Source organism: Tenrec ecaudatus, chromosome 2, assembly GCF_050624435.1.
Source record: "Tenrec ecaudatus isolate mTenEca1 chromosome 2, mTenEca1.hap1, whole genome shotgun sequence".
Lineage (NCBI taxonomy): Eukaryota > Metazoa > Chordata > Mammalia > Afrosoricida > Tenrecidae > Tenrec > Tenrec ecaudatus.
Genome location: NC_134531.1, coordinates 114590072 through 114611691, shown reverse-complemented (window position 1 = coordinate 114611691; position 21620 = coordinate 114590072). Strand labels below are relative to the sequence as shown.

Genomic DNA, 21620 nt, shown 5'->3' with positions numbered 1-21620 from the left:
TATTTTCCCCCTACAAAGTCTTTAAAATCTAGTGTATAACTTATACTTACTAAACAAACAAACAAAAATCAAACCTGTTGCCAACATGTAATTCTGACTCGGTGACCCCATGAACAGTACAATTCAGACCAGCAATATTTTAAGCTTAAGTGCTCAATAGCTACATTTGATCAGTCGTTGTTTTATTGGACAGTATAGCTATCAATTATACTACAGATTTATAGGAAAGACAGAGGATACAGAAACATGTTTAACTGCACCAAAAAGTTTAGTCTATAATGCAAACAACCCAATCTTTTCAATAATTTAATGTGAGATTAAGAAAAAGAATCTAAAGATTAAATAAATCTATGAATGTATTCATCATTCTAGATGCACCGACCTATTTTTGGATCTATAGTCTCATAAACTTAAACAATGAGTGTGAGTCCATGAAGTTCATAAAACTACAAAAAATTCAGATACTGAATGGGCATTTTGATGCCATTAAGGAATTACTCTGAACAAAATTTAAAAGTGATCATCTTTAAAAGCTTTTTAATTTAGAGATTTAGACTGAAATACTTCCTATATAACATGTTGCTTAGAATTGGCTTCAAAATAATAGGAAGTTCTAAGGGAAAGATGGATGGCAGCATGCGCTCATCTACAATCCCATCTTCACACAAATAGCAAGAAAAGCAACTAAAAATCTGTACTTTATCTTGTCAGATCTGGAGAGAAAAAAAAAAGGTTACAAGGAATCTCACACTGAAACAAAATAAGGATAAACTTTAAACAGTAGGGAAAAATAATGTTCCATAGACTCTGTCCTTCTCCCTTTTGGTGCATGTCACCATGGCACTGAAAACCAAACAGCCAACCAAACTCACTGCCATCATGTAGATACCTACTCACAGCGACCCTACAGGATAGGGAAGAATTGCCCCTGTGAGTTTCCAAGACTGTAACTCTTTACAAGAGTAGAAAGCCTCATCTTTCTCCCCAGTAGCAGTCGGTGGTTTTGAACTGCTGACCATGCAGTTACATTCTGTGCTCTGATCTATGGCGCTAAAGTAAAAAGAAAAGACCTTGTTGGTGGACTATTCAAAGCATATATTCTGATCAGTCTGAGTGTGGCCTGAAGAATGAAATGCTCCATCTGTGGGGGGTCGGCCCCAATCCCAACTACTAAGTGGACACTGCTCCTCCCCCCAGAAGAATTTATTTCAAAGGGCGGCATTGAATCTGCAGCTCTGGGAGAGGAACATATCTGATTGGGGTACACGGGAGCAGATGAAGTGGGAGGGGGAGAGAGTGGAGGCCGTGAGGATGATGTTCCCAATTAGAACAGCAAGTCCACAGAGAGGACCACATAGCTGGCCCCACAATGAGACATGACACCCCTCACTGACCCATAGCCCTACAGGGGACAACACCGGAGACACAGTGTGGGAATTGCATCCAAATTGACCTTGTCACACAGGGAAAACACTAAGGGGGTGCAACAGAACAGCAAGGGAACGGAGCGGTGAGGTCCCAAGGGAATGTTGATGGTGGACTTTGGGGCCAGGGCGTGGTGCCCCAACAGACTGGACTGGAAAACACTCTTAAAGGCCAACAAACAGTGCTTGAACTAACTACAAGCTTCTCTTTCTTGTTGTGTTTTGTTTTTTTGTCATTGTTTTGTTGTATATTGTTGCTTGGTTTTGCTCTGTCTTGTTTTTGTGCATGTTATTATCTCCGCAGGTCTGTCTAAATAAGATAGGCTGGATGAACAATCTGGAGGAGAAAACACGGGACCGACAGGTTCCAGGGGGACATGGGGGAAAAGGTAGTGGTGTTAACAAACCCAGGGACAAGGAAACAAGTGATCCAAAATCGATGGCACAGAAGGCGTAACATGCCTGGTAGGGCTTCATCAAGGGCAATGTAACCGAGAAAAATTACTGAAACCCAAATGAAGGCCGAACATGATAGTGGGACAAGAGGAAAGTAAAAGGAAAATAGAGGAAATAACTAGGAGGCAAAGGGATTTATAGAGGTCTAAATAAAGGCATGTATATATGTAAATATATTTATATGTGATAGGGCAATAGATCTATGTACATATATTTATAGGTTTAGTATTAAGGTAGTTGACGGACCTTGGGCCTCTCTACTCAAGTACTCTCTTAGAGCAAGAACATTTTGTTCTAATAACCTGCATTCCACGATGCTCACCTTTCCGACTGCCGAAGACAAAGTGGGTGCATAAACAAATGTGGTGAAGAAAGCTGATGGTGCCCAGCTATCAAAAGATACAGCGTCTGGGGTCTTAAAGGCTTGAAACTAAACAAGCGGCCATTCAGCTGAGAAGCAACAAAGTTCACATAGAAGAAGCACACCAGCTTATGTGATCATGAGGTGTTGATAGAATCAGGTATCAGACATCAAAGACCCAGAACAAAAAATCCTATCATTGTGAATGAGGGGCAGTGCGGAGTGGAGACCCAAAGCCCATCTGTAGACAATTGGACACCCCCTTACAGAAGGGTCACAGGAACAGACGAGCCAGTCGGGGTGCAGTAAAGCACTGATGAAACTTACACTTTTCCTCTAGTTATTTAATGCTTCTTCCCCACCCACCCCACTATCATAAGCCCAATTCTACCTTGCAAATCCAGCTAGACCAGAGCATGTACAGGGGACCAGATAAAGAGAATTCAGGACAGATTAACCCCTCAGGACTAATATTGAGAGTAGCAATACCAGTAGGGTAAGGGGAGAGGTTGGGTAGAAAGGGGGTTCCGATCACAATGGTCTATGTATAACCCCCTCCCAGGGGGTAAGACGACAGAAAAGTGGGTGAACGGAGACATTGGTCGGTGTAAGACATGAAAAAAATTATAAATTATCAGAGGTTCATGAGGGAGGGTGGGTGGGGAAAGATGGGGGGAAATGAGGAGCTGATACCAAGTGTTCAAGTAGAAAGAAAATGTTTTGAAAATGATGATAGCAACAAATGTACAAATGTGCTTGGCACAATAGATGGATGTATGGATTGTTTTAAGAGTTGTACAAGCCCCAATAAAATGATTTAAAAAAATTCCTGGGGAATTCTGCCAAACATTTATAAAAACGACTCAAACTCTTCTGAAACTTTTCCAAAAAAAATCAAAGAGGAGGATTATGTTATGGAACTAGATTACTGATACCTAAGCTGAACAAAGACACCACACGAAAGCTACAGACCAATATCCCTTTGAGAAGAATGCAAAAATCCTCAACAAAATACTAGAAAACAAACCCAAAATCACCTTAAAAGGATTATACATCATAGTCAAGTAGTATTTATTCCAGGAATACAAGGGTAGTTCAATGTTAGAAAATCATTAATAAATCAACGAGCCTTTGATTTATTAAATCTTTGATAATACATTAAAGAGCCTTTGATCATTACCTCAATTAATAAAGAAAAGATATGACAAAATCCAGCATTTTTCATGATTAAAAATTCTCAAAACTAGAACTAGAAGGGAAATTGCTCAATAGAATAAAAGGCAATTATGAAAAATCTACAGGTAAAATCCAACTCAACGGAGAAAAATAATTTCTCAAGATCAAGAACATTCATTCTCACCCCTGCTATTTAACACTGTATTGGACATCCTACCTAGAGTGATGAAAAAAAAAAAAGAAGTATCCATATTAGAGGCAAGAAGTAAATCCATCCCTTTTTGCAGATATGATTATTAAAAAACTGCATAGAATTCACAAGAAAGCTACATAAACTAATAAATGAATACAAGTACTAAGCTATGAGGTATGTGAAAATTGGTTGGGTTTATGTTTGTTTTTTTACATACTAGCTACTAAATATTTGGAAGAATAAAATTTCTAGGAATGAATTTAACCAGGGAAGTGAAATATTTATATGCTGAAAATTATAAACTATTGCTGAAAGCAGCTAAAAACAGCCTTAAATACCTGGAAGAGCAATTCCAGGCTCATAGAGCAATGATGAAATAAAACATTATCAAGACGTCAATGCCACCTAAAGCAATTCATAGAATCAATACAATCTCCATCAAAATTTGAATTAATAGTCATATTTATATAGAACTGCAAGAGGTTCCTCCAGTTACAATCAGGTTGATTTTGATGCATGGCAACCCCTTGTGTGTCAGAGTAGAACTGTGCTCCATAATTCTCAATCACTGAGTTTTCAGAAGTAGATCATTTTCTTCCAAGGTGTCTCTGAATGGACTACAACTTCCCACACCTTCTGGTTAGCATTTAAATACACAAGTGTTTGCACCATACAAGGACTCTTCATATATCAGATTTTTGTGGGACTCCAAAGAAATGCACAAGTTTCTATCTGGCATGAAAACACATCTGTTTTAAATAAATTGGCTACATCTATGCACTAGAATACTACATTGGCATTTTTTAAAAAGAAGGTTGATCATAAAAAAATTAATGAAGACTGCAGATCACTACGTTTTATACAATCAATCTTGTTCTAGTAAAAACAACACTGAAAGGACACGTTAAGAGGATACACAAAAAGACAGTATTGTCTCTGGGAAAAGACCCGAAAAGAGTCTTTTTTCCCCCATTGTATACCCTTTGGTAGAATTTGAAGATATGAACAAAATTTCATTCCCTAAAAAGATTGTAAAGTATGAGAGGGGGGGGGGGAAAGGAGTTCAAACAAAGGGAAGGAAATTCTAGGTGTGTGTTGCTTCAAAAAGAAACAGAAAACCTTCAAAGTTCTATAAATATTGAAAACTTTGTTACAGTTGTTAAGTTTCCTCTCATCCTCTTCCAAACCTTAAAAAAAATGTCCCAATGGTTTTATAGGTTTAATGGTTCTACAGCAAACTTTGAAGAGTCATTCTAGTATTATACAAAATTATCCAAGAATAGCAAAATAGGGTATATTGCCCAACACATTGTAAGAGGCCAAATAAAACCATGACATGAAAGTTAAAGATAGTATGGAAAAGATTAACTATAACTTATTGTCGTTCATAAATATTAATGTAAAAATCCTAAACAAAATATCAGTAAAATATATAGTATATAATAAAGGTGAATTTACTCCCAAGTTGAATTTACTCCAGAAATGCATTTATGTGTGTCATTATCCACATTAAAATATCAAATAAAAACCACATGACCATCTCAAAAAATTTTTTTAATTTGAAAAAAGTCCATACCTCTCATGACAAAATCTCTTATCTAGAAATAGATTATAAAAGCCTATATAGTAAGCATCATATTTAATAGCAAATCTTAGTAGTATTCTCTTTAAAATTAGGAACAAGATAAAAGTATCAATTACCTTTATTTAACACAATCTGGCAAGTCCCTAATACTCAGGAAAGAATAAGCAAAAAACATAAGTTTCTTAAAAAATAGGAAATTTGTACTTGTCAGATACAAGATCTATATACAAAGGAGTTTCTTTTTTTTTTAATCCCAAGTGTAATGCACCTCACTTTTCTTTGTTCTCTAATTAACAGTCAATGAAAGTCTTTATCTTCCATTCTATTTTTCTTCCTCTTCCCTGGTAAGGTTTCCCACATATTTAATCTCTATCAAATATATTCTTTCCCTATCACTTCCTTTCATTACAATTTGTAAATAACTACATTTAATCTACCCCAACTCCTTCCATGCCTATATTAAGGGGGGAAATACTCCAAGAAGACGACAATTACGTAGAACAATTTTTTTCCCTAAGGGCCATATAATGTTACAGGCTTTGTGTGCCACATGAGCCCTGTCACAACTGCTTGGCTGTAGGTACAGCAAAAAGAGCTGCCACACACAATACATAAATGAATGGATATATCTTTTGGTCTAATAAATAAACTCCACTCACTCATTCCTCATAAGCCAGGATAGCAGACTTGGGCCAGCTTACTTGGACACGTCACCAACATAATTGAACATGCCACTTAAGGAAAAAAAATTGCTAGAGAAGGATATCATATTTGGCAGAGGGCCAATGATCCCCAGGAAAATCCTTAATGAGACAAACTGGGATAATAGCTGTAACAATTCAAGTTTATCAACGATCAAAAGGATGTCACCAGGCTGAGCAATATAGCCTTCTGTTATAGATAGGTCGTCGTAAGTTGGAGCTAACTGGATGCCAACTAACAACAGCCACAATACATGTCAAAAGAGGGAACAAGAGGGTCAGAGGCAGAGATTTGCTGTGCTGCTGGCTTTGAAGACCTCAGGAAGGGACAAGCCAGAAAATGGTAGCAGTTTCTAGAAGCTTGAAAAGTAAGGAAACAGATTAGCATCATAGTGCCTCCAGAAGGAGCACAGCTTTTCTGATACCTTTATTCTGGTCCAGTGGAATCTATTTTAGACTTCTCACCTGCATACAGGTAAAATAATAAATGTGTATAAATGTAAGGCACAAAGTTTGTCATAGTTTGCTACAACAGCAGTAGGATACAATATTATTATTCATCAATATTATTCACCTATCTCTTTCATGGGATAAATTTCCAGTAAAATCTTTCCATTGATCCATGTAATAATTTAAAAATAAATTCACAATGCCTTGACATTCCTCCTTCAGGAGGTGAAGCATAATTAATCTCTACTCGTGTGGGCTGAATTAAATGACTTCAGACGAAAAGATTATGAGGAAAATGATAGAGTATGACTTCTGCAATTAGATCAATGTTTCCCAAAGTAGGTGATATCATCCCCTGGGTAACAATCCAGGGGGGCTGCAAAAACAGGTATCTGAAATTTATCCTTGATTATGGGCTATAGTAAAAAATGATTTTAGCTGGCAGGAGGGAGGGTGCTAAGAAATTTCTTTTTTCTGAAAAGTGGGCAATGGTGGTTGTTGATAGGTGCCATTGAGTCGGTTCAGACCCATAGGGACCCCACGCACAACAGAGCAAAACGCTGCCTGGTCCTTCGCCATCCTCACAATTGATCTAAAGTTTGAGCCCTCTGTTGCTGCCACTGTGTTGATTCAACTTGACGAGGGCCTTCCTCTTTTGCACTGCACCTCCACTTTACCAAGTATGATGTCCTTCTCCAGGGATTGGTCTCTTCTGATGAACATGTAGGTCAAATAAATTCGTAAACCTATGGCCTTAATTATGAATAAGACTGCAGCTTCCTCCTTGTTTTCTTTCTGGGAAGTGAAGTGAAGTCAGGTGCCATATCATAGCATCCAAGCCCAATGGAGAGGCTTACTTAAAAAAAAAAAAAAAATCACTGCCAACAAGTCAATTTTGACTCATAGTGGCACTTCAGGTCAAGGTAGCTCTGAATTTCCAAGACTGTAACTCCCGAGGAGCTGACAGTGGTTTCGAGTTGCTGACCTTGTAATTAGTAGTTCAATAGATAACCACTGCACCACAAGGGCTCCTGGCAATAGAGAGGTTCAAGTGGCAAGGAATTGAGGGGTCTTACTGAAAGCCAGAGAGAAACTGAGGCTATGTGAGAAGGCTATCCCAATCCAGTCAAATTTGCAGGTAGTGCTGGCAGATATTTTGACTCATCTAATGAGATCCTAAGCCAGATTCTCAACCAAATCACTACTGAATTCATGACACAACGAAATGCTGAAAAAGCAAACATTTGTTGCTTAAGCCACTGACTTTTAGATATCCGGCAATACATAACTGACATAGACCATGAGGAGTCATGCACAACGAGGCACATTGTAGCACTGTTTGTAACAAGAGATTAAGAGCAACAGAACGCCTTCACAAGAAGTGATTCTACCCAATCAACTCAATGGGAATATACAACATAGAATATCATACAGCAGTTGTTATCAAAAAATTAGATGGACATACAGTAAAATGGATTATCTTTTTTTTTTGTTCCTCCTTCTCTGTCCCATTAGCTGACCACTGCCACTAGCACAGTCCCAGGGCAAGGATGCAACTGTGATTTCTCTCAGCACCAGCTACCAAGTCCTGGCCCCACAGTCTGGGGAGGACCTGTGCAAGTGCCGGAAAATGGATAATCTTAAAAGGATCATAAAGTTAAAAACTTAAAAATTTTTGTTAAAAAATTATGTAAAGTAAAACATTGATACAAAATGATAATAAATATTTCACAGGAATGCGTGGATATTTTGGAGTGCCTATAAGGAGCCCTGGTGGTGTAGTGGCTGTGTATTGGACCACAATCCGCATGGTCTGCAGTGTGAAGACATCAATCAGTAGCTCCTCGGGAGAAAGACTGGGCTTTCTATTTCCATAAACAGTTACAGTCTCAAAAAGCCACCAGGGGTCGCTATGAGTCCACCTTGATTCAATGGCGGTGATTTTTTAAGAGTAGGAATTGAGTTTGAAAAGAAAAAGGATTGATAATGGATTGATGTCATGAGTTACAAAAATAATTACTGAGAACTCATCTATTATTTGTTATGTCAGCTGTACCAAACAAGAGGTTAGATATTTCTAACAGTTCACCTTGTAGGCATCAAGGACAACAGATTTGAACATTAGAAAACAATCTCTTTCCCGTTTTATACTGTAGACTACTTCAAAATTAGTTTGCTTTCCAGAATCATCTGTGGCTCTACCACATATTTTTTATCAGGCACGTTGTTTCAAAGAAACACCACCACAATCCTCTAAATTAAAAGGTACTTCTGATTATACACTGACCTTTAAACAATATGGGGGTTGGTGATGCCTACTCCACACATGCAAAAATACTTACAATTTTTAACTCCCCCAATAGTTTACTGTTATTAGCCTACTTACTGTTGACCAGAAAGAAACCTTACCAACGATATATTTGATTATTTTTGTTAGAAAGCTATTGAAAAAGTATTGCTACAAAATTACAGAAGCCTCTATTCAACAAAAATTTTAAAATATGAAGATATGGTATAACATATCCTCCGTCTAGACTTTTATACTGTCTAATCTTACTAAAGAATTCTATGCTTTTTTATTTACACCACATCAAATGGCGGTGTTAGCATACTTGAGGGACTCAATTCATATTCCTTTTAAGTGTTTTATGAATTTCAGGAAAAAAATGTAAAGGGGCAAGATTTCCCCACAAAATGCTTGTAGGACAATCACTATTTCATATCCTGGAAGAGTAGGAACATTACCATAACTGAAAAAATATTCCTTGGTACAACTTTCTTGCCCTTTTCTTAGCAATAGTTTTCTATCTTCTTAAAACTTTTTCATAAGAAGCACCCGAACCATACCAGATCAACAGCTGGAGCAAGGCAGAGCTATGAAGCCCCTGAGGAGGCCCCAAGGGGGCATTCCAGGCCAGGAAGGGCAGCTCCAGGACAGTCTTAAAGGCCAGCAAACAGACCCAAGATTTTAATATATTTCTTCTCTCTCTTTAAAAATTTTTTCTCATTCAAAAAAAAAGAAGCTCCAGAATCATGCTTTGAATCTATCAAGATTATAGTCTCCAAAAGACTGTAACCCCTTCTGACCTGACCCCCTCTGACTTAAATTGAATTGAATGGACCCAGAAGATGTCCTCGAATTGGACTTTGTTCTCTGCATTGCATTGGCAAATCCAAGACTCATCCTCATTTACAATTCTTTCCATCAGTTCACTGCCTCTAGTATTGATCTTGCTTAAAAGACTGATGGAGAGATCAGTTCTTAGAACTAGCTGATCTTCAGAGTGCTTTCTTTTTAGGACAACCCCCCCCCCTTTTTTTAGGCTTTCAGGAGCCCTGGGTTTAACAACCTGCAATAAACAGGTTGCTCAAATGAGGAGAATGTGAAGTACCTACTGATGAATATCAAAGATTGTAGCCTTCAATATGAATTAAAACTAACAAAAAACGAAAAACAAGAACAAAAACACTTTACAACTAGACCAATAGGCAATACCAGGCTAAATGGAGAAAAGTCTGAAGTTGTCAAGGATGCCATATAAACAACACACTGCATTAGGACAATAGGCTGCAGAAGACCTCTTTAAAGTGTTGAAAGCAAGGGTATCACTCTGAGGACTAAAACCATGATATTTTCAATAGCCTCACATGCATGTGAAAGTTGGATACTGAACAGGGAAGAGCAAAGAAGAATCAATGCATTCAAATGATGGTGCTGGAGAAGAATGTTGAAAGCGCCATGGACTACCAAAAGAACAATACAATCTATGTTGGAAGAGGTACAGACAATGTTCCTTAGAAGTGATGCGGCGACTTTGTCTCATGTTATTTTGGACACGTTACCAGCAGAGACTAGTTCCTGGAAAAGGACATCATGCTTAGTAGAGTAGAAGGGCAGGGGAAAAGAGAGACTCTCAATGAAATGGACTGACCAGTGACTGCAACAATGGGCTTTAACATAGCAATAATTATGACGGTGCAGGGCCAGGCATGCTCCATTCTGTTGTGCACACTCAGAAATTACTCCAGCACACCGAATGAAACAGAAGAGAAAGGAGCTTGGCTGGTACTGTGTGGTAAGCATTGGACTGCTACCTGGAAGGCTGATGGTGCAAACTCATCAACTGCTCTAATATCTGCTCCCATGAAGATTTATAGTTTCTAATCTCCTCTACAGGGTGAATACTGTGGTGGGGTAAAATTTTTGTTGTTGTTGTTCAATGTTTTGGATTTTATTGAAGCTTGCTTTGCAAACTAAAATGAATTTCAAAAAATCATTTTATTGGGGACTCAAACAGCTCTTATCACAATCCATACATCCATCCACTGTGTCAAGCACATTTGTACATTTGTTGCCATCATCATTTTCAAGACATTTTCTTTTTACTTGAGCCCTTGGTATCAGCTCTTCATTTTCTCCCCTCCCTTCCCCAGAATTTCTTAATATGGCTCTTTTACCAAAGTTTCTCTAACTCCCACCAAGTAACTGGTGGGTCTATGCAAATAGGGCATGTGTAACACTAATAGGGATTGGTCATTTTTCAATACCACATTCTGCCTATAAGGATGCGCCCTCTTCGAAGTGGGAGAGAAAGAAGAGAAACCTGGACAACTTTGGAACAGCACATTCAAGATCTGTCCGAATAACTGGGGGTCACAGAGACCAGAAGGCTCAGAGGAGCAGTGTCGAGACTATGGGGTACTGTTTCCTTATTTGGCCCTATCTAGGGCCTATGGAATTGTGAGACAGAGTGACAGCTGGGCTGGCCTCCTGGCCCCTGGAAGCAAAGAAAAGGGGAACACATGGCTGAGAGACTTGGCTACCACGTGGCTGAGAGGAGACCCAGGGAGAGACTTGGATCCTGGCTGAAGAGACCAATGACTGTATCCTTATTGTTTGCTGATCCTGATTTGTAATAACCTATTAATGTCCCTAATACCTCCTCTTAATTGTGAGTATTGTAAGTTGAGACCACTGCAATGAATGATTAAAACCCAGTATAAATGTAGATTTTTGTGGAAGGAATATTTGGCGTCAGAATAGGTAAAGGAGATGGACCACAGAGGCTCACCTGATCCCTGCCAGAGGAAATCAGATATGGCCCGCCATTGCTGTTTACAGCAATATGGGTTGAAATTAACTCCAGAAAAGTGGGTTTGGTTGCTTTTTTAAGTGAGACTAAAGTATATTACTGAGTTTGTCTGCAGTCATCACTGTTTGAAAAGACGTGTTAAAACACTGCTTAGAATAAACCTGTGTATCAAAAACTGGAACCCTAGGGGCAGGTTTTTTTAAAAAACATATATTTGCAATTAGTTGGAGCTGACCTGATGGCAGTGAATTTTTAAATTTTGTAAATGTATTATATGTTCAAACAAACTCACTGTCATTGAATTGACAGAGACTCATAACAACTCTATTGGACAGAGTAGAACTACCCCTATGAGATTCTGAGATGCTCTCTGTTTATGGGAGTAGAAAGTCTCATCTTTTTCCTGAGGAGCAGCTGGTGGTTTCAAACTGCTGACCATGTGAATTACAGTCCAGTAAGTAACAACGCCACTAGCGCTCTGTTATTATATACTGCAGCCTCATAAAAAGCTGCATTTTCCATTTAAGATAAAAATTATTTTGCAAAAAAGTACCATCTGTTATCTGCAGTGACAACTTGCATAAATTTCCTTTTTTTTTCCTTTTCATGCTGTATCCATTTATCTGGCAATGGAGGGCAACCACAGATGCAGACCTCAGGATATGGTACCTTATTAAGCAATTCAACTTCTCCTTGTAACTTTGTAATGCCATGGCTTTTCTCTGCTACTTGGGAGCATTTCCAACATCACTAGCGACACTTTGTGTAGGGGTCTGATTTATGTATGGCATCGTAGTATAAAAGATGAAAAATAGGTGAGCATGCGAGACTGCATTTTACTGTGATATGTCATTTCTGAGAGACACCACCATAGGTAGAGGTGATTAGCATCACACTTTTTTAAAAATCCATGTATAAATGGAGTCATGCATGCCATACCCGTGTTGTTCCAGGGTTAAATGTATAAACTTTTAAAGACCCCAAGAAAGCCATAATAATCAGCGTTGAACTTGCAATAAAATTTCCCACAGTGCTACTATGAGTTTCCTCCAAGCTGGTTTCCACATCTTTTTGACTCTTAGGTCCCTATCACAGACCTAGCACTTAGTAGGTAGTAGGTACTCTGAAAAATACGTAGAACGTGTATTTCATAAAATATTACCCACCTTTTCCTCACCATAATGCCTCAGCTGATGGAGTCGTATAACTAACTTTTTTCATGTTGTAATAAAAACAAATAGGAAATTGTGTAAAATGAAGGAAAATAAAATTTCTAGTTAATTGCAGTAATTAAAAAGAAACAAAATTGAAAGACATTTATATACTCATATAAAATAAGTAAAAATAGTAACAGTAAGAGACATTGGTTAAGATAAAAATCTACAGAGCAACAAATACACTAAATTACAAATTTAGGTCAGCTTGTAACCATATTTACTAATATCTAACTTCTTGAAGTCCTTAATTGATCAATTCTGGTTATACCAATTAATACTGAAAATGTCAACGCTTAGTGGTACAGGAGCTATTTCAGTATACAGAAGAAATGAAATCAGCTTTTTAGTTTGATTTTCTATTTATCTCACAAAAATCTCAGTTAGTTCTGTTTAATTTAGAACTGTCCATATGACTAATGAGATAATCTAAAAAATGTATTACAATGTCATTATGGAAACTGCTGTCTCTCTATTTGTCCAGTTACTGGATGTTTTATGAAGAGTATCCTATAATTAAAAACCTACAAATAAGTAAGATTTGTTTGTCAACTGATGAGTGATTTGTTTGGAACTTACAATGCTTTTCAAATAATTTCTGCGCTCATTTGTTATTTTGTATGTTTCTAAATCTCTAAAAGCTTTTCATATTATTCTAGCACACAATAAGAGGCATTAAAAACAGGTTTCTTGTTGCTGTTGTTATTTAAAGAGTTAATGCAAAAAGTTATAATGACTTAAGTTCTTTTCAACTTTATACATGACCTTGGGTAAAGTCATGACACACCAGATTAGAACTCTCACCTTGAAAGTGTAAATGTGCTACATAAGCTAGTTGTTTAGATAAAATGAGACAATTTATGCAAGACAGAACTTTATAAACCTTAGCTTAATTAGGATTCAATATAAACAATTAAAATTGTTTGGAATTTCAATCTGACATATTTGATTCTACCTTGTACTCATCAGATTTAAAACAGAAACTAAGAGCAATTCACTCTAATATTCATCATACAATATTTTTAAACAGAAGCAATATTTATATAAAGAAATTATTTCAATTTAATAAATGAAATGTACAGAATTACTTATTCATCAATTCTAATTTTGAATAAAGTGAGGGTTCTTTGATTACATAAACACTATTTAAGAGACACTGTCATCGATTCTGAAGGATTTTCACAAAGCCACTGTCATCCATGTTCAAGGAATGGGGAGGTGTGGCAAATTGGCTACCATACATAGGCAAAAAAATAAGGCATTTAAAACCTCAATCTGAAACGACACTATTAAGATACTTATGGAAAGAAAAAACATAGAGTATGATTTGTGAGTGTTCACTAAACAGAAATACATCTAAAAGACAGTCAGTTCTTTAATTGAAAATATTTTATATTATTTATTGAGTGATATCTAAAAGTGACCTGTGAGTGATGTAAAATAAGACTAAACCTATGGCTGTGGAATCAATTGCTCTTATATATTAAGCCTCTAATAATGTATTAATTTTTACAAAGGAATGTATATTATAAAGTGATCTACACTGTCAATGACCTAATTAATGGCATAAAAGCTACACTAACAAAGAAAGATTCCCAGCTTCATACATAATTTATTAAAATCCCCTGTAGGATTTACATTAAATAAAATAATTTGAGCATTCCCTTTTGTGATGTAGAATCAAAGTGGTATGGCCCACTGTCCAAACATTCCTATCCTGCTGCTTCTCCTGCTTTAAAAAGCAGAATATTTTTTCTGCGATCCAGGATGCAATTACAAACTAGAGTTCCTTGTTAATGGGCTTCTCCTGGCAGCAATGCTGCAAGGCTTATTACTCTGCAGTTGTCTTTTCAGCCTGAGAGGAAAGCACTGCTGCAGTCATCCGCAAAAAGCCACCACCACTGCGGCTTGTAACTAACAAAGACACTGGCATCCTTTTGCCAGCCTATTTGTAGGGAGTTTGATTAGCTATTTTACAAAAGCAAGCATGCTACTGGTGACCAAAATTTTACCAATCAACCAAAAACACTAGGGCAAGCTTTGCAATACCTGTTTCTTCCTGCTCTTCCTCTCCCCAGTAGTCTACTTCTACTAGATTTACATCTGGCATCAGCAGAAGCTTTGTATCCCCTCCCTTTTGGATACCAGGCATGTGTTCTTGTGGCTCCGATGGAAAAGACGCCTTTCAGTGGGCTAGAGTTTTTGCTTCTCGCCATGAATATGCTCCATTCTTTGTTGTACTCAACCCGTTTCCTTAGATACTGTTATTCCTCTCTGCTCGGTCAACAGGCATTATAAAAACAAAACCCCCTTCTAGCTTCAACAACAGCTCTTTCTCACCACAGACTCCCGTTCTCCCGTTAACACTTCGACCCCCACTCCCCCTCCCCCTCTTCCTCTCCTGTCAAAAGCCCCTGGCTCAGAAGGCACACAAAATCCATCTCCTGTGCTGCAGTACAGGAGGAAACGCCCCTGCCTCTTCGCTTTGGCATGTGCTAGTGGACTCCATGCCAAGGAAAGGCCATCGGTTTTAGCGTGCACACAAGGAAAAATCATCCCCCTCCCCCTAAGAAAGCCTGGCCATCGTGGCTCCCGCACCTACCCCATTTCCGAACCCGGCAGCACCTCCATTCCTTCTCCAATGACACCCGGGCGGGCTGCGCCAATACAGCCACATGTCAGTCACGTGTATCCGTGTTCAACCAATCAGCAGATCCCCAAAGGAAATGGGGAGCGCCCTGGTCCGCATCCAGTGGATTACTCAGCTGCTTCACGCTCTGCTACCAGACCCGCACTCTGCAGCAAGGCACAGGACCCCGCCCCAAGGCACTGCCTGCGCCCCAACACAGCACCTGGTCTTTGTGGTCTGCCTTCACAGAAGGTGCACAGCTGAAATGTACAATAGGGTAAGGTGGGGTAGGTCCATAGGCTAGATTACCAGGAATGCTAGAGAAGTAATAAATTATCTCACTCGCTGGGATTTACAAGTTAGCAGCATACTCATTGCCACTGGGTTGGTTCTGGCTCATGGTGATGACCCAGTTAGCAGCACAAGGCGAATTCTACTGAATGTCTTCATTCAAAGAACTCACTGCCGACTCCTGACCAACTGGCCCTATGGGTTTCCCAGACTGTAACCCTTTCAGTTTTCTCCTGGGAACAGCTGGTGGTTTAGAAGAAACAAGGGCAGCAGCCCTACACCACTAAGCCATAAGGGCTCCCATTTAAATATATTACAACGTATAATTTTACATCGCAAACCTCTGACTTGTTAGAGAAACCACTTGAATTATGCTTGAATTAAGAAAAAATACCAGTTCCATGAAAAACTATGATGGCAGTAGACCACCATGACTGAGATCAGAAGTCACATGGCCTGGGAAGAATCTTTGCTTCTACCACTCCACTAGCTGTGCAATCTTGGTCACCGAATCTCTCAGACCTTCGATTTCCAGCTGTGATAAAATGTGAATCGAAGCATGGGATGAGCACTGCCATCTTCAATCCTGACCCACAGGGAACCCACACAGGGTTTCCGAGACTGGGAGTCTCCATGAGAGCAGACGTCATCTCTTCCCGCATGGAGCGTCCACGTGACCTTGAAGCGCATCTCCTAGCCCACAACAGGCATTACTTAGAGCATTAAGTATTCACTGAATGTTTGCTGCTACTAATCTGAAGCTTAAATGTAATATTTTAATGCATTCAGATTAATCTACATTCTACTTAAATCTAACCAATTGAACTTAAATTATTAATTTTATGGGCTACAAGAATAAAATTCAAATTGCATTAAAATATGAAGTAGATTTACAGTTCTGATTTATGGGGAAATCAGTTTTAGATAACTTATTTCATATTTAAGAGTAAACTTCAAGTTTTTAAATGAAGTATACTCACTGCCATCGAGTTGATGCTGACTCATAGCAACCCCGTTGGCTTCCAAGCCTGTAATTTTACAGTAGAAAGCCCAGTCTTTCTTCCTTTGAACTGCAGATCATGTGGTTCGCAGCCTAATGGGTTACCAATACATCATCAGGACTCCATTAAATGAAGCATATTTTTCTTAAATATCAAATTAACAGTTTGGTAGTTATTGTGCTAGTTTGCTAAAAACTATATACTCATTTGTGTGGTGTATGTGTATTAGCAAAAATAACAAACATACAATATGTTCAGAGGATGCACAAATAAAATGTTCACAGCGGTTATTTTAGAAGGTAAACTATGGAATGATTTATATTTAATATTTAGATTTTTAGATTTTTCCCTAAATGTTATTGTCTGACCTGTACTGCTAAACTCACCTGAACCCACTCTCGTAGAGTCCACTCTCACTAATGGTGACCCTTCCCTTTCAGAGTTAGTTGGATATTATCTTTGTGGTTTCAGTCAGCCTGTGTCTGACTACAGAATGCTTATGCCACCCTTAGAGTCAATATACAGCAAAGAACAACCAAATCATGGTCATGAAGTCAACTGCTATTCGTAGCAACCATGTAGGTCAGAGTTGAAATGCCCCTAGGAGTTTCAGGCTAAATTTTACTAGAATTTTTAGAAAGCCTTGTTTCTTTCTTTCTCAGAGCAGCTGGTAGGTTTGGAACTGTTGACCTTGCCATTAGGAAGCAAATATGAAACCACTATTGTCACCAGGGCTTCTTAGCAAATAATCCCTTACTTTTATATTGGTCAAATATTTCCATAATTAGAAAACTTAAAATTTAAATATACTGAGGGACAATTTCCCTTTATATTTTGAAATATAAGAAACAGAAAAAAAGGAATCAAGTTGATTCTATCTTAAGTATCTTTTTCAATCAGATGACTATGGAGTCTTAGTGTCACAGTGATTAAAGCTCTCTGCTGTTAACAGCAAGGTCAGCCATTCAAACTCACCAGTCATTTTCCATGAGTAAAGGCATCAGTCTGCTTCCATAACGATTACAGCCTTGGAAACTCTATGGATCAATTCCACTCTGTCCTATATGGTTACTATGAGTCAGAACAGACTTTACAGCAATCATCAGATGACTTATTTACTAAAAAGGCTTCCAAAGACTTTCCTCTTATTGAAAGTGTATGATTCAGTGCACAGGCCTTATTTATTTATAGTCACTGATAAGGTCAGACTAGATCATTTCTCATATGACTTGCAGACAAAGAAAAAGTACCCTTCAAAATAAAGAAAACATTTTGTAATTTCAAAAACAAAAAACTTCTTAGTACCCCAAGAAACAATTGTAAGTCTATGACCCCTGACTCAGACTGTGATTCAAGTTATTAAGTAAACTAGTTTACAGCCAAATAGCTGTCCAAATTTTTAACCTGTCATTGATTCCAATGACAGTTTTAAAGAAAGCCCTGACCATTACGTGTTCATTAATTATCACTGTGCTTTAAAGCTAAAATCCACTCAACCTAATAGCTATACTTTACAATACTACCGACTGAATTTAATTTAGTTGTTTTAAATTCTGTAATGAAAACTATGTTGTTTTTAGCTCCTTATCAAGTCAGCACCCAAACTCAGGATGACCCATGCGTCACTGAATACAACTCTGCCATACAGTTTTCTGGGCTGTAATTTTTATGGAAGCAGGTGGGGAGGCCTTTATTCTGCAGTGCTATAATCAGTATGTATTAATGAGAACAACACTGCGGAAACTACTAAAGCATTCACTAACTTATGTAACCAGTTTTCTGCATCTCAGAATAAAGATTCTGGCATCCCTATTTAATTTTAATTGTTTCCATTTATACTACTTATGTATACACAAAATGAGCCTTGGTGGTACAGTGGTTAAGTGTTAGGCTGAGATCTTCAAGATCAGCAGTTCAAAACACCAGCCCACTTCACAGGAGAAATACGAGGCTTTCTACTCTACTGAGAAGCCAGTCTCAGAAACTTGCAGGGATAGTTCTACTCTGTCCTCTAAGGGTCGATATGAAATGGCATTGACTCAATGGCAGTGAATGAGAGATATACACACAATGTCCGTGGGTCATACAAATGTTTGATTACAGAATTAAAGGCAGGAGGTTCAAACCCATTCCAACAGCTACTAGAAAGAAAGGCCTGGAGATCTGTTTTCATAAAGATTACCACCAAAAAAATTCTACTCTGTAACATATGCTGCCACCATGAGGTGGAATTAACTCAAAGGCAATAAATTTGGTTATATACACATGTACTAACAATATTTTCTGATTACACTAAGGAGGTTATAAAACTGCAACTTGATACATCCCCAATTTCAAGTATTAATGGTCATTATCATCAGCTTCATTGTTGGTTAGTAAAAGACTTCAAGAGGTAGCATAGAATCAAGAACTGATACTGAAGGAAGAAGTTCAAGGCACCCCGAAGGCATTGATAAAAAATAAAACAAGGAATTGATAGAAAAGGAACTTCAAATGCTTCAACTAACTGACGCAGCCCAAAAGCACTCAGTTATCTTTGTCAAAAAATTTGGAGGACAGCTACCTGGCCAACTGACTGGAAGAGATCCATATCTGTGTCCATTCCAACAGAATTCAGAAATTACTGAACATTATCATATGCAAGTAAAGTTTTGCTGGAGATAATTTTTAAAAGGTTGCAGCAGTACACTGACAAAGCGCTGCTGGAAACGTTAAGCTGAATTCTGAAGACCTGGCATGAGGCATAACACTGCTGACAGCAGATAAATCTTGTTTAAAAGCAGAAAACATCAGAAAAAGTGTTTACATGGCTATTTTTTTATTGACTATGCAAAGGTATTTGTATGGATCGTAACAAACTATGGCTAGCACCATGAAGAAGAGGGATTCTAGAACACTTTGTGGAACCTGTACATAGACCTCAGTCATTTGAACAGAACAAGAGGATGCTGCAAGGCTTAAAATCAAGAAAAGTCTGTGTCATGGTTGTATCTTTTCTGCATACTTAGTCTGGAAGCTAAACAAATAATCTGAGATGCGAGACTGTAAGAAGGAGAACATGGCATCAGAATCAGAGTAAGACTCATTTAAAATGTGCAACATGCTGATGAGACAAACTTGCTTGCTGACAAAAAAAAGAACTTGATAATCAAAGTACACAACCTTCAATATCCATTATTTATCAACATAAAATAAAAATCTTCATAAGGAACATCGTGACAAGTGGAGAAAAAAGATCGACCCTCTCAAGGACTTCCTTTTTCTAGAAGCTGGTATCACCGTAAGGCTTCTTTAAAGTGAAAGAGTGCAGAACGGGAGTCAAGAAAGAGCTGTGGAGTGAAGGTCTAAGCCTGCCTTGCCTTTGAAAATGAACGCTGAGGGTAGGGGATGTAGGGCGATAAGGGGGAGAAAGGGGGAACCGACTGCAATGACTGACATATGACCCCCACCCCAGGAGGACATACAACAGAAACGTGGGTGAGGGAGACAGTGGATGGTGTAAGATATGAAAATAATAATTTATAATTTCTCAAGGAGCCATGCGGGTGGGAGGGGAAAAAGAGGAGTAGATATCAAGGGTTAAGTATAAAGAAAACATTTTCAAAGTGTTGATGGCAACATATGTACAAATGTGCTTGATACAAATGATATATGGACTGTTTTGAGCGCTGTAAGAGTTCCCAATTAAGTGATCTCAAAAGAAGAAAACAAAAGAAAAATTTCATGAATCAAAGAATGCAGTTGGTCTCTGGCACCTGAGAAAGGCAAAGAAAGAGATTCTCTCTTAGAGATTCCAAAGGAGAATACAGCTCTATGGGTAACTTGATTTGCACACTCCCACTCAGCCATCTGGTGGGATTTAATAAAGACTATGGATTCAAGAGCCATTTAAAGTAATTTCACTTCACCCCAACAACTAAATTGAGCCCTTTCCTTGTTTCACTATATTCTGTCATTCCACAGGAGGAAGAAAACTCATACCTTTCTGTCAAAGAGTTTCCTAGTCATGTGTATGTAATGGAAGTTAATGTTAAGACATACCAACAGTTAATAAGTATACAAAAAATGTTCTGCAACAGTATAGAATCAAGAAACAAAAATGAAAGATTACTATTTTTAACTATTTAATAAGCAACAATACTTCAAAATAATATGGATCAGAGAGGCTACATGAAAACATACTTTATATCTCAAAATTTTTCCAGATCTATGCAGAGTTTGAGATTCAAGAATATTCAATTACACAAGAGAAATGTGAGTAACAACCTGAATAACCGAGAACAATGGCTTGACAATTTGTACTTTTGGTACACTTAAAAGAGGATTAAAATGATCACATAGGAGATTAACTATACAGCACAATGACATAATTCATGCTAGATTGGGTAAAAATGCAGAACATTATATACTTAATAGTCCATTAAAAAAGATTAATTACATATGTGCACAGAGAAAACCAGAAAAGATAACTATAAACAGCAAGTATTCCTTCGTGGATAGAAGATTACAGGTATTTTAATATATCTGAATTTTAGAAAACATTCACAATGTAACATTATTTCCTGAAACATTTCCATTAAAATCAAAGTACTTCTAAGCTAAACAAATGTTGAGGTCACAACATTTGAAAGGGAGAGAAACTAACATTTATGTCATATTTAGCCTAAGATCAGTGTGAGTGTGTGTGTCAGATTCAGAGCATAAAAAAGTAGAGGGTGCTTTCTATGAAAATATATGAACTAATTCAATATTGCTAGCCCTGCTCTCAGAACCTGGGAAGGGGTTATGCAACTGAGGTTCATTAGCTCTATCGCTTTTAAGACAAAATGGCTTCTAAACCAGTGGTGGATTATTATGTTAGGTGTTTTAATACATATAATCCCCTTCAACCCTAACAAACATTTGCTGCTTACACAAGTACCAGGCCTATAGTAAGTATGAAATAAATACTTGCATTTACTTAAGTATCCTTTATAATCGGAAAAGGGGGAAATGAGAAAACAATCTTGAAAACGTCCACTTGGTATATGCAATAAATCCTTCTCA

The 21620-nt window shown here is 37.8% G+C and overlaps 1 protein-coding gene and 1 non-coding gene across 13 annotated transcripts in view; both read right to left on the bottom strand.

The window, feature by feature from the left end:
• APC (APC regulator of Wnt signaling pathway) overlaps positions 1-21620 on the bottom strand; it is a 183419-nt gene that overhangs the window by 117219 nt on the left and 44580 nt on the right. Inside the window, exon 1 of one of the 12 annotated variants that reach the window (XM_075541383.1) lies at positions 15256-15281. The exons of the other annotated variants lie outside the window; for them this stretch is intronic. The gene's annotated coding sequence lies outside the window, so the exon portion shown is untranslated. Of the gene's footprint in view, positions 1-15255; positions 15282-21620 lie in introns of those variants that run through there. 12 annotated transcript variants of the gene reach the window in all.
• On the bottom strand, positions 7848-7973 carry LOC142441565 (small nucleolar RNA SNORA30/SNORA37 family). Its single transcript, XR_012782934.1, has one exon. It is a non-coding gene; the product is annotated as a small nucleolar RNA SNORA30/SNORA37 family (small nucleolar RNA).